Consider the following 12,791-nt stretch of genomic DNA (forward strand, 5'->3'; position numbering starts at 1 on the left):
ATATTCGATACAATTCTTATACATCCTACCAAACGACCTCACAGTGCACTACTCATCGACATCAAAGTTCCATACCTTTTAATGAGATGTACCATGGAATGATCACACACAACACCCAATAGGGGCCACCTTAAATTGTAAATTTGGAGAATAAAAATGACGGAATGGCCTCGTGACCACTTAAACTTGTATTAAATTTTAAAACCGATATATAAACTTACATCGTTCCCATTTGAACATTCAAACTCACGTATTTGGTAACTAATAAACTTATTTGACGGTTGACCATAACAGTGACAGGTGGTGTGGACAAACACTATAAGAAATCTGATATTTAGTGGCGACTATTTGTGGCGCCACAAAAGATAAGTGTTTAGTGGCGACAAATATTATTGCCGCTGAAAGCTCTGAAAGCTTAATATTAGTGGCGACTAAGAACGAGTCGTTACAAAATATAATGTATTTCGCTGCGGCCGGGGTGAACGCCACATAACACAAGGGATTATGTGGTGACTCTCGGTGTCGCCACTAATCTATATATAATTATAAAGCAGGGCTTTAGACCACTGACGCGGCATCTATCATTGAACAAGAATGATATTTATCTAATTTCTCAATTTTTTGAGCTTTTTCTTCTTATTTTAGGATTCATCCATCCCGAAAAGGCGGAGCATTCACAATTTCCTGAGCCTTTCAAACCAACACGTTTTAGAGCAAATTTCCCAAACCGTTTCAAACCAGCACGTTTCAGAGCAATTATTCCACCGCTTCAATTGCAAGCACTTAAAGCAAAAAATGAAACAACAAAGCGGATTCAATTTCAATGGTGCTTTATTATTTCCATTACCTTCTTAATCAGCAACTACCGATCCCTGATTTCCAATGAATTATATCTCAAGCTCGGATACACACTGATGATTACAAACCCCTTACTGTTTAACATGGGTAATTCTTTTCACTACCTAACCCTAATCCCCTCTTATTTTGTTCCTTTAAAATTTTCTTGGTTATATACTTATGATAATTGAAACTAATGAATTAAATATTGTTTGTTACTCTTTTGGATTGTGCAGTATTGTGATTACATTCACTTCCAGCATCCAAGAAAATTTCTGATTTTCTCTTAAATATTTCTCAATTTATAGTAGTATGGTTGAGGAAACATAATCAAGCTATTGTGGGTTATTATAACTGAGTTTGTTTTGCAGGTATCATTCGAATGGTAAAGATTTTTCTGATATTATTGTTTGAGACACTTGTGGTGGTGCTAAAGAGCAGTTGCACTACAAATATTTCAATTATTAATGCAGGAGATGGTCCTAGACAACATCCAGCTCAGGTTTGCACCTCACGTAATTAAAATAATTGCTTTAATAGACTCATGTTACAATTATCGGAGCGGCAAGCTAACCAACCATGGGAATTCTTTGAAACTTTTTTCTCCTTTGCTTCTTCTTCCTTTCCTTTTTGGCCTTCACATTGTTAGTCTGGAGAGTGAGATTTATATTAAGAAAAAAGAAGAGTGCAAAAAGAAAAACTGAGAATAGTGTTTGCAATTGGTATTTACAGCATTTATAGGTTCTATAAATGTGCTGAAAGTACACTTAGTGTGACTAGCACTGATATAATAATTCAGTTTGTATGCAATTTCATGTTCAACTAAGATGTCAATTTTATAAAATTTAGCACCTCTGGGTTTCTCTTTTTATTATTTTTAATTACATTGAGGGTAGTATAGAGCCTGAAACTTGGTATTATAGGCTTATCTTGATTTTTACTGGCTATTTGCTCTATGTTCAGTTTGTGTGTCATTGCTTCATCTGATGAATCAAATGTTCAATAGATATTGGACTATTAAGGTGGTCGTAGTAGTTGTTTTAAATTGGTATGTGTCTCCACCTCAAGGTCCAAATAAATCGGGAAGAAAGTAAGTTTTAAAAGAAAAGTGAGCAACTGCATTTTGATGGATGGATTATAGCAACCATATTTTCTTGCGTCAATGAAAGTGACATTCTTTTTTTTTCTCTTTCTCCGTAAAAATAGCATTTCTTCTGCTCTATCTCTGTATGTCATCCATCTTTTATTTTGCTTTAGCTAAATACGACTCTAAGAGGCTTTCTCAGTTGTTGTTAGGAAAAAGAATAAGAACGAAGAAAATGTTTAAACTTGTGTTTTGTTGAGATGGATATTATTTTTGGTAATGTAAACACAATTACTGTTGAATTCGTCTTTAAATACATGAATTCTTATATACTTAAGTGGTCACGGATGCTTATTAATTGCTTCCATAATTAGGAAGTCAAGGCAGCTGCAGAAACTAAATAATGAAGTTCTTATTTTATTTGATCCCTTTTTTTATTGGGTGCCAGGGTAGGGTGGTTTAAGTTTTGAATAATGACGCAAGTCAAGTTTTTAAAGTTTTGATCTTTCTTATACTTTGATCAATTATGGGCGATGCAATGGGTTGAAGGTGTTTCTTAACTTCTAATGTCCCTCAACTTAAGATATTTTCATGGAGTATAGAATGATTTAGTTTGGGTTTACTGGGAGGATAAAATATGAGAATTGGTTTTTATGATCTAGAAACAACCACTTCGCTAGCCAGTATAACAATTTTTGAATTTCCAACAGTAAGTTATTTCGACAAGAAGATCATTTATTAATTGATTGCTATAAATAAGTTTTATTGAGAGATTCCATGTTGCTTCCAACTGATAATTAACTTTTGGCATGATTTGCTTTAGAATTCTGATACTATTTTAATCCAGATGAAGCCTTTAGTGTTCTTTAAGATGTTCTGAGTGAGGAGTGTACCGACGCTTCTACTCAGTTGTTATCACACTCTTTAGACAATAAAATTTGGGGAAAAAAAGATGTCCAGCCACAACCTTTTTGCACCTGCTATTGATTTGGACTGGTCTAACCTGCAAGGAAGATATTGATTGAGTCGTTGATTAGCTCCTATTTTGAGAGGCTGAACATCCATTTTGGAGCGGATAAGTTTATTTTTCAAGAGCGGAGAAGTTTGCCCTTTTATAGTCCATTAATAATGTTATTTTGTTATTCAAATTGTAAATGTGTGTATATATGAGATCATTTCCTCTTTGTAATATAATGGGATTACATAATCGAATGAACATATATATTTTTTGTTTTGTAACTAGCAATTGGAGGTAAGAGAAACTTTTTGAGTATTGTGCAATATGTATAATGCAAGTAAAAGAATAATGCAGACATGTTTTTTTAAGTACGATATCAAATCGTCGATGTAGCATAGTATCCTTCTTCGAAATTGAACATGCTTTTTCTATAAAGTTATTTTCTGAAACTGAGAGATTGGATTGTATGTTTATTTTCGCTTTTCCTGTATCCTTTATCTAGGTGAAAAGTTGTCTCAATAAAAATACATCATTCGAAAAATTATACGAGATACGGTGATATGAATTGGAAAGAAAAGAAGATTCTATGAGAGGAATTCTCTCTAACATTATGTGATGTGAATGAAAAAATAAAATCAAAAGATAGAAATATAGAGAAAGGCAAATCTGCACTAGAGGGTGCATAATCATAGAGGTTTGAGAGAGAAGACAACCGATCGAGGTGCTGCCAATTAAAGATAGGTTTGTGTGATGAAATTGAGAAACTAAACTGATATATTTCCCAATTTCGAGGCTTTGACCTTTTATTTCATTGTTAAGATATCATTGTTAATGCGGAATGGTTAAAAAGTGCAGATTTAGTTATTTTTTAATTTATTTTTCTTTTTATTTCACATGTTTGCTTTATTTTTTAAATACTAATAAGGAATCCATGGCTTCTCTTATATCTTAAGAATGTGTTATGTCTCATTTGGTCGATGTTGAATTGTTGAGTACTATTCTTACTATTTAAAGTTGGAGCATACAGAAGCTAAAATTGATTGAAGAGTAAAGATTAATTTTTTCTAATTAAATTTTTAACAATAACTATTTAGCCACACAAATTCACTAGTTGTAATATAATTAAATCGCCCTAGATAGTCCTATTTTTATATAAAGACGAAAAAATTAAAAAACAAACCCTAAAGTAACAAATCTCCTCCTCATAAAGGAGCTAACGCTCCAGCTTCTCAACCCCAAATCACCTTTCTTCTACGACTTGCTTCTCAGTGAAGAGGACCACACACCGTCGGTGGTGAACATGCTCCTTCTTGTCTCATTATCTGGCGAATCGAGCGCTGATTTCCGTCCTCATTTCTTCCTCTATCTTGATTTTGTGCTCTCTGTTTTCACAGGGCGAAAAAACCTAATCTCTTTTTCTCTAATGTGATGGTTTACGAATTATCATCATATTCAAAAGAAGCTATTATACCTGATGGCGACTGGTGTGTTTGTGCAGCGCAAGGCTCATGGTAAGCACGGTCTTTAGGGTTTTTTGGTTATTTAGTGTTGTTTCCTTTCTCTAGAAGTGTAAAATTAAGTCCCGATTATGTGGATTTTAACTCTTTTTTATGGTATCTTTGTTCTCTTAAGCTTTAAAACTACTGGGTTTGATTAAATTTTTGCAATTTAGGGTTTTTATACTTGAATACTGCTCAATGCTTTGGAGTGCTAAGTTTTAGGTAATTTTGGAAAGATTCAATTCCCATTTTCCGTAGTTATTGGTTATGATAGCCTAGAAATTAGGTCTTTGAATGAGAACTTGTATTAATTTGCTTCATATGTTCCCTTGATGATATATTATTTTAGATTAGAAAGAAAAATAGAATTGGGGATTTATTCCATCTTGTGATTTTTCATAGAAAAGAGAATATGTGATTCACATATATTTGGATAGTTGATTTATTATGTATTTGGGATGCCCATCTAATCAGATTGGTCGCTAGTTAATTTGCCAAATTGAAACTAAGTGCTCTTATTGTTATCAACTTCTATTTATTTCCTTGTTAATCCAATGCTCCGAACAGGTTATTTTTACCATCCTAATATTATAAACATATTATTTTTGGAGATTTGTACTTGTCAATGATCTGCATTAGAAAATCTGATACAATTTTCTTCTCATGTTTAATCTTTTAGTAGCCTCCTTATGGAAACTACCTGATGAACTTTTTTCAAGTTTATATTCTTATTAATCACCTTTGTATTAGGTGTATCATTGAAGGGTGCCTGCTTATTTTGAGAAGTATTTATTTTTAAAAGCGCTTTTCAAAAAAGTATTTTTGGTGAGAATCGGTTTGTGTTTGGCTAATTAAGTTGAAAAGCATTTTTGATCAGTAATTAGTGTTTGGCCAAGCTTTTGAAAATTGCTTCTTAGTATATTTTTCTCAAAAGTGTTTCTTTGGAAAGTGCTTTTGGGAAGTTTGTTCCGGAAGAGATTGATATTTCAGCTTATTAGCAACTTTAAGGTACAGTAACTTTTGGTAGGATGCATTGTGGTTAATGAGTTATGATAAGAGCCAAGTGTCTTAAATATTAGTGTTAAGCTCATGTTAGAATAGTAGTAGTCAAGTGTTCTAGTTTCATGATAATACTATTACACGCCTGTTCAACTTATACATTTATAGTTGGTCCTAAAGTTATAATCTTGTGCATTATACACTACTTTCTTAGTCATATGTCTAAATGGTTGTAGGTTAGCAGTTCTATCATATTTGTTCAGGGAGATCGGTGAATTAGTGGCTACAAATTGGTAAAACCAAGGGAAAGTAAGCTATGTTTGAATTTTACCCCTTTGGCGTGGCTAATTTGTGGTCTGATTTGCTAATTTTATAGCTGCATTTCTTCTGCTGTCGCGGAGAACCAACTGATAATTCTCATGTTTCTTCGTGTATAAGTTTATTATCCGGCGTTATTATCATGTGTCAAGATGTTATTATCTTTCATGTAAAATATGTGGTTCTGTCTTTTGCTGAGAAGACTTAAACCACATGGACAAAGAAACTGGTCTCGGAAAGATGACGGATAAACGAGTTAGTAAATCTTTGATATTCCTATTGACAATCATTGTTTTTTTGCTTGTTTATTTAGTAATTCCATTATGTCTATAGGATACAACAACAACCCAGTAAAATCCCACTAATGGGGTCTGAGAAGGGTAGTGTGCACGCAAATCTTACCCCTACCCCGAAAGAGTAGAGAGGTGTTTCCGAAAGACCATCGGTTCAAGAAAATAAAAAGACAAAAGGACAAAAAGGAGACAATGTTAGTAACACCACAACAATCATAGGAAAAATAGGAACACCATGAAATCCAGAAGAAAGATGCAAAGCAAAGGGAGACAATATTAATATCACCACAGCAATCATAAAAAAAATAAGAACACCATGAAATTCAGAAGAAAGATGCAAAGCAAAAGCGATAGCTAGTAAATAGGACCTGCAATGAAAAGCGAAATAGTAAGACACAACATTGCCACTAGTTATCTTAGACAAAAACCCTACATGGCTAGTCCCACAATGGTACGAAGTAAGGCACAACTCAATTACCTCCTAACCTACAACCCTAATACTCGACTTCCACATCTTCCTATCAAGTGTCATGTCCTCGGAAATCTGGAGTCTCGCCATATCTTGCCTGATCACCTCTCCCCAATACTTCTTTGGCCGCCCTCTACCTCTTCTCGTGCCCTCCACAACCAGTCGCTCACACTTCCGTACCAGAGCATCTGGGCTTCTCCTCTGAACATGTCCGAACCATCTAAAGCCTCGCTTCCCGCATCTTGTCATCAATGAGAGCCACATGCACCTTCTCTCGAATATCGTCACTCCTAATCTTATCTATCTTAGTGTGCCCGCACATCCACCACAACATCCTCATTTCTGCTACTTTCATCTTCTGGATATGTGACTTCTTAACGGGCCAACACTCAGCCCCATACATCATGGCCGGTCTAACCACCGCTTTATATAACTTACCTTTGAGTATCGGTGGCACTCTCTTATCACACAGGACTCCAGATGCTAACCTCCACTTCATTCATCCTACCCCAATACGGTGTGTGACATCCTCGTCGATCTCCCTCCCCCTGGATAACCGAACCAAGGTACTTAAAGCTGCTTCTACTCGGGATGACCTGCGAATCAAGCCTCACATCCACGCCCACTTCCCCTGGCTCAACGCTGAACTTACACTCCAGGTATTCCGTCTTCGTCTTGCTCAGCTTGAAGCCCTTAGACTCAAGAGCCTGTCTCCAAACCTCCAGCCTTTCGTTAGCACCGGCTTGCGACTCATCAATCAGAACTATGTCATTGGCGAATAGCATGCACCATGGCACATCCCCTTGAATATGGTGTGTTAACGCGTCCATCACCAGAGCGAATAAGAACGGATTGAGCGCAGAACCTTGGTGTAACCCCATTACAACTGGAAAATGCTCAGAGTCGCCTCCTACTGTCCTAACCCGAGTCTTATCCCCATCATACATGTCCTTAATCGCCATAATGTAGGGAATCGACACACTTTTTGCCTCCAAGCATCTCCAGAGAACTTCTTTAGGAACCTTGTCATACGCTTTCTCTAGGTCAATAAACACCATGTGCAGATCCTTCTTCCTCTCTGTGTACAATTCTACCAACCTTCTAACAAGGTGTATAGCTTCTGTAGTCGAACGACCCGGCATGAACCCGAACTGGTTGTCGGATACGGAAACCGTCATCCTCACCTTCGCTTCAACCACCCTCTCCCACACTTTCATGGTATGTCTATAGGATGATGGAAATTAAAATTTAAAGAATAGATTTAAGTTGTAAAAAAATGTTGAAGGCTACTGGAAACTAGTAAAAGGTTGAACTCAAGCTATTCTCATGCATGCAAATATCTCATTTTAAATAGAATAGCTAGAACAGTTTATGTATAAATATTGTATGTTCATTTGAGTTGTTTTGGTTTGTGATATATGCGAATAAGAGCTTGGGGATGTTTAAGTTTCATGGTTGACCTTACTGTCCACGGAGAAAGAGATAGGATTGATATTGCACTATCAAAATTTTATCTCATAGGATTTAACATTTTCTTGAAGTGCACATCTTATTTCAATGAGATTAAAACATGAAGGCAGTGGAGATGTTAAACTCTCCATACATAACATTTATTTCTATCGCTTGTGAATTATTTCAAATGTTAACATTGTCAAACTATACTTGCATCACAACACATTGTAATACTCAATTAGGAAGTTTGTTCTTTTTCAGTTGATTAGTTTAAAGTTTGGGGATTTACAAATGAATGAAAGTAATTTTAGTCATCATTCCGATCGCGACTTTTTAAAGAACATATTCACATGGTTGCATCATTCCATATTAATGGTATCTGAATGTGTTGTCTAATAAATCTCCTTGAATCTTTGTAGGTAGTAACCAATCTATCCAAAGTGTGTGCAAAGTATAATGATGCACCTTCTTATAGGCAGTACCAAGGAGCGGAACAATGGGATCTGCCAATATTATCCTATCTTGGTTTTGGTCAGGCCTTTTCTCTCACATTTGGCAGCATTTAGGACATCAAAGTTTGTTAGTTGAATTACAAAATCATGTTCTTTAGGGGAGGAGGGAATGGTTCTAGCCAAGGAGGAGCTCCAAAACATTATATTTATCTTTGTTCTTTTGTACATTTCATGTTTATGTACAACTACTATATGTTATGAATTTGTTAATAAAAAGTTCCGATTTAACTTTGTTTGAGAAATATATTTATTGGTGTCTCTTCTAACGTTATGGATTATTCTAATACATTTGGGCAACATTTGTAAAAATATTGCAGCATCATAATAAGAAAAAACTATTTGTGGCGACTAAAGTCGTCACTAATCAGCAAGCTATTGTGGCGACGGAGGCTTGCTGCCGAATGTACGATTGTTTTGTAGCGACTAATGTCGCCACTAAAAGCCACTAAAAGCCATTCTCCATGAGTATTTACTTGTTGCCGAATGTACGATTGTTTTGTAGCGACTAATGTCGCCACTAAAAGCCATTCTCCATGAGTATTTACTTGTTGTGGCGAGTGTAGTCGCCACAAATTGTGGTTTTTTGTGGCGACTATCAAAAGTCGTCACAAATAACCTTTAGTAACGGGAGTACATGCAGCGAGTCCAAGGTCGCTCGACATTGGTCGCCGCAATAAGTCAGATTTCTTGTAGTGAAAGTGTGTCACGACCCGAAATTTCCACCTTCGGGATCGTGATGGTGCCTAACATTTCACTTGCTAGGCAAGCCAACGTTAGAATAATTCTTTTACCAATTTTAAACACTTTGAACAATTTACCCAATCAAACAGAAATGAAACTAAAATGAAGAACAAGTAGCATAATAACTCAATTATCTAGTACAATCCGGATCTGGAGTCACAAGTACACGAGCTTCTAGAGTTTCTACAAATAGGGTTTAAAATAAGTACAACTGTCTCGAGTGAAATGAACAGTAAATAGGGAAAAAGGAAAGGGGACTTCAAGGTCTGCGGACGCCAGCAGATCTACCTCAAGTCTTCAAATAAGCTAAGCCGAGCTGATGCGCCTCACCGACAGCTGGGGCCAGTACCAAAATTTGCACAAGAAGTGCAGAGTGTAGTATGAGTACAACCGACCTAATGTACTCCGTAAGTGTCGAGCCTAACCTCGACGAGGTAGTGACGAGGCTATGACAGGATACCCACGTAATTAAACTTGTACAGACGAAAATATACGTACAATATAACAACAAATAAAGATTAAACATGTATTATTTGGAGGGGACATGCGAAAGGGGTACAAGATACGGTAACTACAACAGGGAATGACAATATGAAATAGTCAATAAACCTTCAGCCAATGATACAGATATACATAATGAATAAAAACTGCATGGCATCACCCTTCGTGCTTTTACTCTCAACTTCACCATGAAACAATAATAATGGTACGCCATCACCCTTTCGTGCTTTTACTCTCAATCTCTTCATAAAATGATAAATACGACACGGCATCACCCTTCGTGTTTTTACTCTCAATTTCATCATGAAACAATAAATACGGCACGGCATCACCCTTCGTGCTTCAACTCTCTTCCTCACTGTGTATTAATCAATAATTGCAACAACAATCGACATGACATCACCCTTCGTGCTTTTACACTCCCCCTTACCATGTAACAATGAACATATAATAATTGGGAGATAGAATAGGCAAGAATAAACCTTACGTCAATAACGGTTCCACAATAACAACCTCAACTTCAAAAACAAAACTCAATTATCACAAATAACCCATAAATGCGGAAAGAATGATCAATTTAGTAACAAACTAGTTTAAGCATGGATATCATTATCAAAGAAGGGAGTAAATTACAAGAAACAAGTCCCACCTGCATGCTTTAACCCAACAACAACGCATAAGTACTCGTCACCTCACATATACTTTGTACCCAACATTTAAACATGTAGAAAATAGGCAAACAAGTCCTAATCCCTCGAGTCAAGGATAACCACGACACTTACCTCGCTCCAAAATCGACTGAAAGTTCAACCACGGCTTTGCCTTTCGAACAAACCTCCGAACCAACCAAATCTAGAAAATTATCAACCAAACGATTCAAAATAAGCCTTAGGAACTACCCACGAATGAAAGAGGTTCAATTTAGGTCATTATTGAAAAAGTCAACAAAAGTCAACTTCCGGGCTCGCTTGGTTTAAACCAAAATTCGGACCAAAACCCGATTACCCATTTACCCCCGAGCCCGGTTATGTAATTTATTTCGAAATCCGACCTCAATTTGAGGTCTAAATTCCAATTTTACAAAAATTTCTAATTCTACCCAAATCCCCAATTTCTACCATGAAAATCCTAGATTTTAGGTTGAAATCTTATGAAATGCAATGGGCAATTGAAAGAAAGTAGGTTAGAATAACTTACCAACGAATTGGGGAAGAAGTGCTCTTGGAAAAATCGCCTTTAAGGTTTCTAGGTTTGAAAATTTGAAAGAATGAACTAAAATCCCGTTTTTCCATCTTAAGTCCAGGCGGAAATGTCGCAATTGTGACCTGGGGTTCGCAATTGCGAACCCCGCAAATGCGATAAATCCTTCGCAATTGCGAAGGTCCCCTATCTCTGCTACCATCGCAAATGCGATGATTTTGTTCGCAATACCGAACTTGGGACTTCCGCAATTATGACCCCTTGATCGCAATTACGAAGCATTCCCTCCCCACTAATACTTTGCAAATGTGAACCAATTGTTCGCAAATGTTAATCAATTGTTCGCAAATGTGAACCCATGGTGCCCAGCTACTCTGCACAATTGTGAGGGAGTAGCTCGTAATTGCAAACTTGACAGGTTGATTTCCTTATCGCAAATGTGAAGCCAGACCTCGCACTTGCGAGGTCTGAGGCCTGCACCAGAAACAGTAGAGCATCAACTATTTTTCTAAGTCCAAATTCACTTCGTAGCCTATCCGAAACTCACCCGAGCCCTCGGGGCTCTCAACCAGACATGCACACAAGTCCAAAAACCTCATACGAACTCGCTCGCGCGATCAAATCGCCAAAATAATATCTAAAACTACGAATCAGACACCAAATCAAATGAAATTTTCAATGAAACTTAAGAATTTCTATTTTAATAACCCAACGTCCGAATCACGTCAAACTAACTCCGTTTTTCACCAAATTTTGCAGACAAGTCATAAATATAGTAATGAACATATACCAAGCTCCGAAACCAAAATTCGGACCCGATAGCAATAAAGTCAAACCTTAGTCAAATCTTTGAATTCATTAAACCTTTAAACTTCAAATTTTTGACAAAATGGGATAACTCGAGCTAGGGACCTCCGAATTCGATTCTGGGCATACACTCAGGTCCCACATTACGATACAGACCCACAGGACCGTCAAAAAATGGATCCGGGTCCGTTTACTCAAAACTTTGACCGAAGATAACTCAAATGGATTTTAAGTCAAAATTTCACATTTTATCAATTTTTAACATAAAAGCCTTTAGAAAAAAGAGACGGACTGCGCATGCAAATCAAGGAAAGCTAAAATGAGATATTTGAGGTTTCGAAACATAGAATTGAGGTTTAAAACTCTAGATGACCTATCGGGTCATCACATTGTCCACCACTAAAATAATCGTTCGTCCTCGAACGGACATAGAAAAGTACCTGGATTGGTGAAAAGGTGTGGATATCTACTCCGACTAACCTCTCCACTGCACTCGAACTGAAGGATAACTTTTTGACCTCAACTGTCGAACTTGCCGGGCTAGAATAGCCACCGGCTCTTCCTCATAAGTCAAATCCTTGTCCAACTGGACTGAGCTGAAATCTAACACATGAGACGAATCACCGTGATACTTCCGAAGCTTAGACACATGGAACACCGAATGGACTGTTGATAAACTAGGTGGCAATGCGAGCCTGTAAGCCACCTCACCCACTCTCTCAAGAATCTCAAAGGGTCCGATATACCTAGGGCTCAACTTTCCCTTCTTCTCGAACCTCATCACACCCTTCATGGGTGAAACCTGGAGCAATACACTCTCTCCGACCATGAATGCAACATCATGAACCCTACGGTCGGCATAACTCTTTTGCCTAGACTGAGCTGTGTGAAGTCGACCCTGAATAATCTTGACCTTATCCAAGGCATCGTGTACCAAATATGTACCCAACAACCGAGCCTCCCCCGGCTCGAACCATCCAATTGGCGATCAGCACCGACTCCCGTATAATGCCTCATAGGGAGCCATCTGAATGCTCGACTGGTAGCTATTGTTGTAGGTAAACTCCGCAAGTGGCAAGAACTGATCCCAAGAACCCTCAAAATCTATAGCACAAGCGCGG

General features: G+C 37.2%; 1 long non-coding RNA gene across 2 annotated transcripts; it reads left to right on the forward strand.

Moving 5' to 3' along the window:
- Window positions 1–482: 482 nt before the first annotated feature.
- Window positions 483–8,667, forward strand: LOC107810883 (uncharacterized). 2 transcript variants are annotated; one of them, XR_012694857.1, is made up of 4 exons: window positions 485–945; window positions 1,209–1,339; window positions 2,769–4,390; window positions 8,329–8,667. It is a non-coding gene; the product is annotated as an uncharacterized LOC107810883 (long non-coding RNA). The 2 variants fall into 2 exon arrangements; XR_012694856.1 differs by having other exon boundaries at window positions 483–945; window positions 1,209–4,390.
- Window positions 8,668–12,791: the final 4,124 nt, after the last annotated feature.

The sequence above is a fragment of the Nicotiana tabacum genome, chromosome 9 (genome assembly GCF_000715075.1).
Source record: "Nicotiana tabacum cultivar K326 chromosome 9, ASM71507v2, whole genome shotgun sequence".
Classification (NCBI taxonomy): Eukaryota; Viridiplantae; Streptophyta; class Magnoliopsida; order Solanales; family Solanaceae; genus Nicotiana; species Nicotiana tabacum.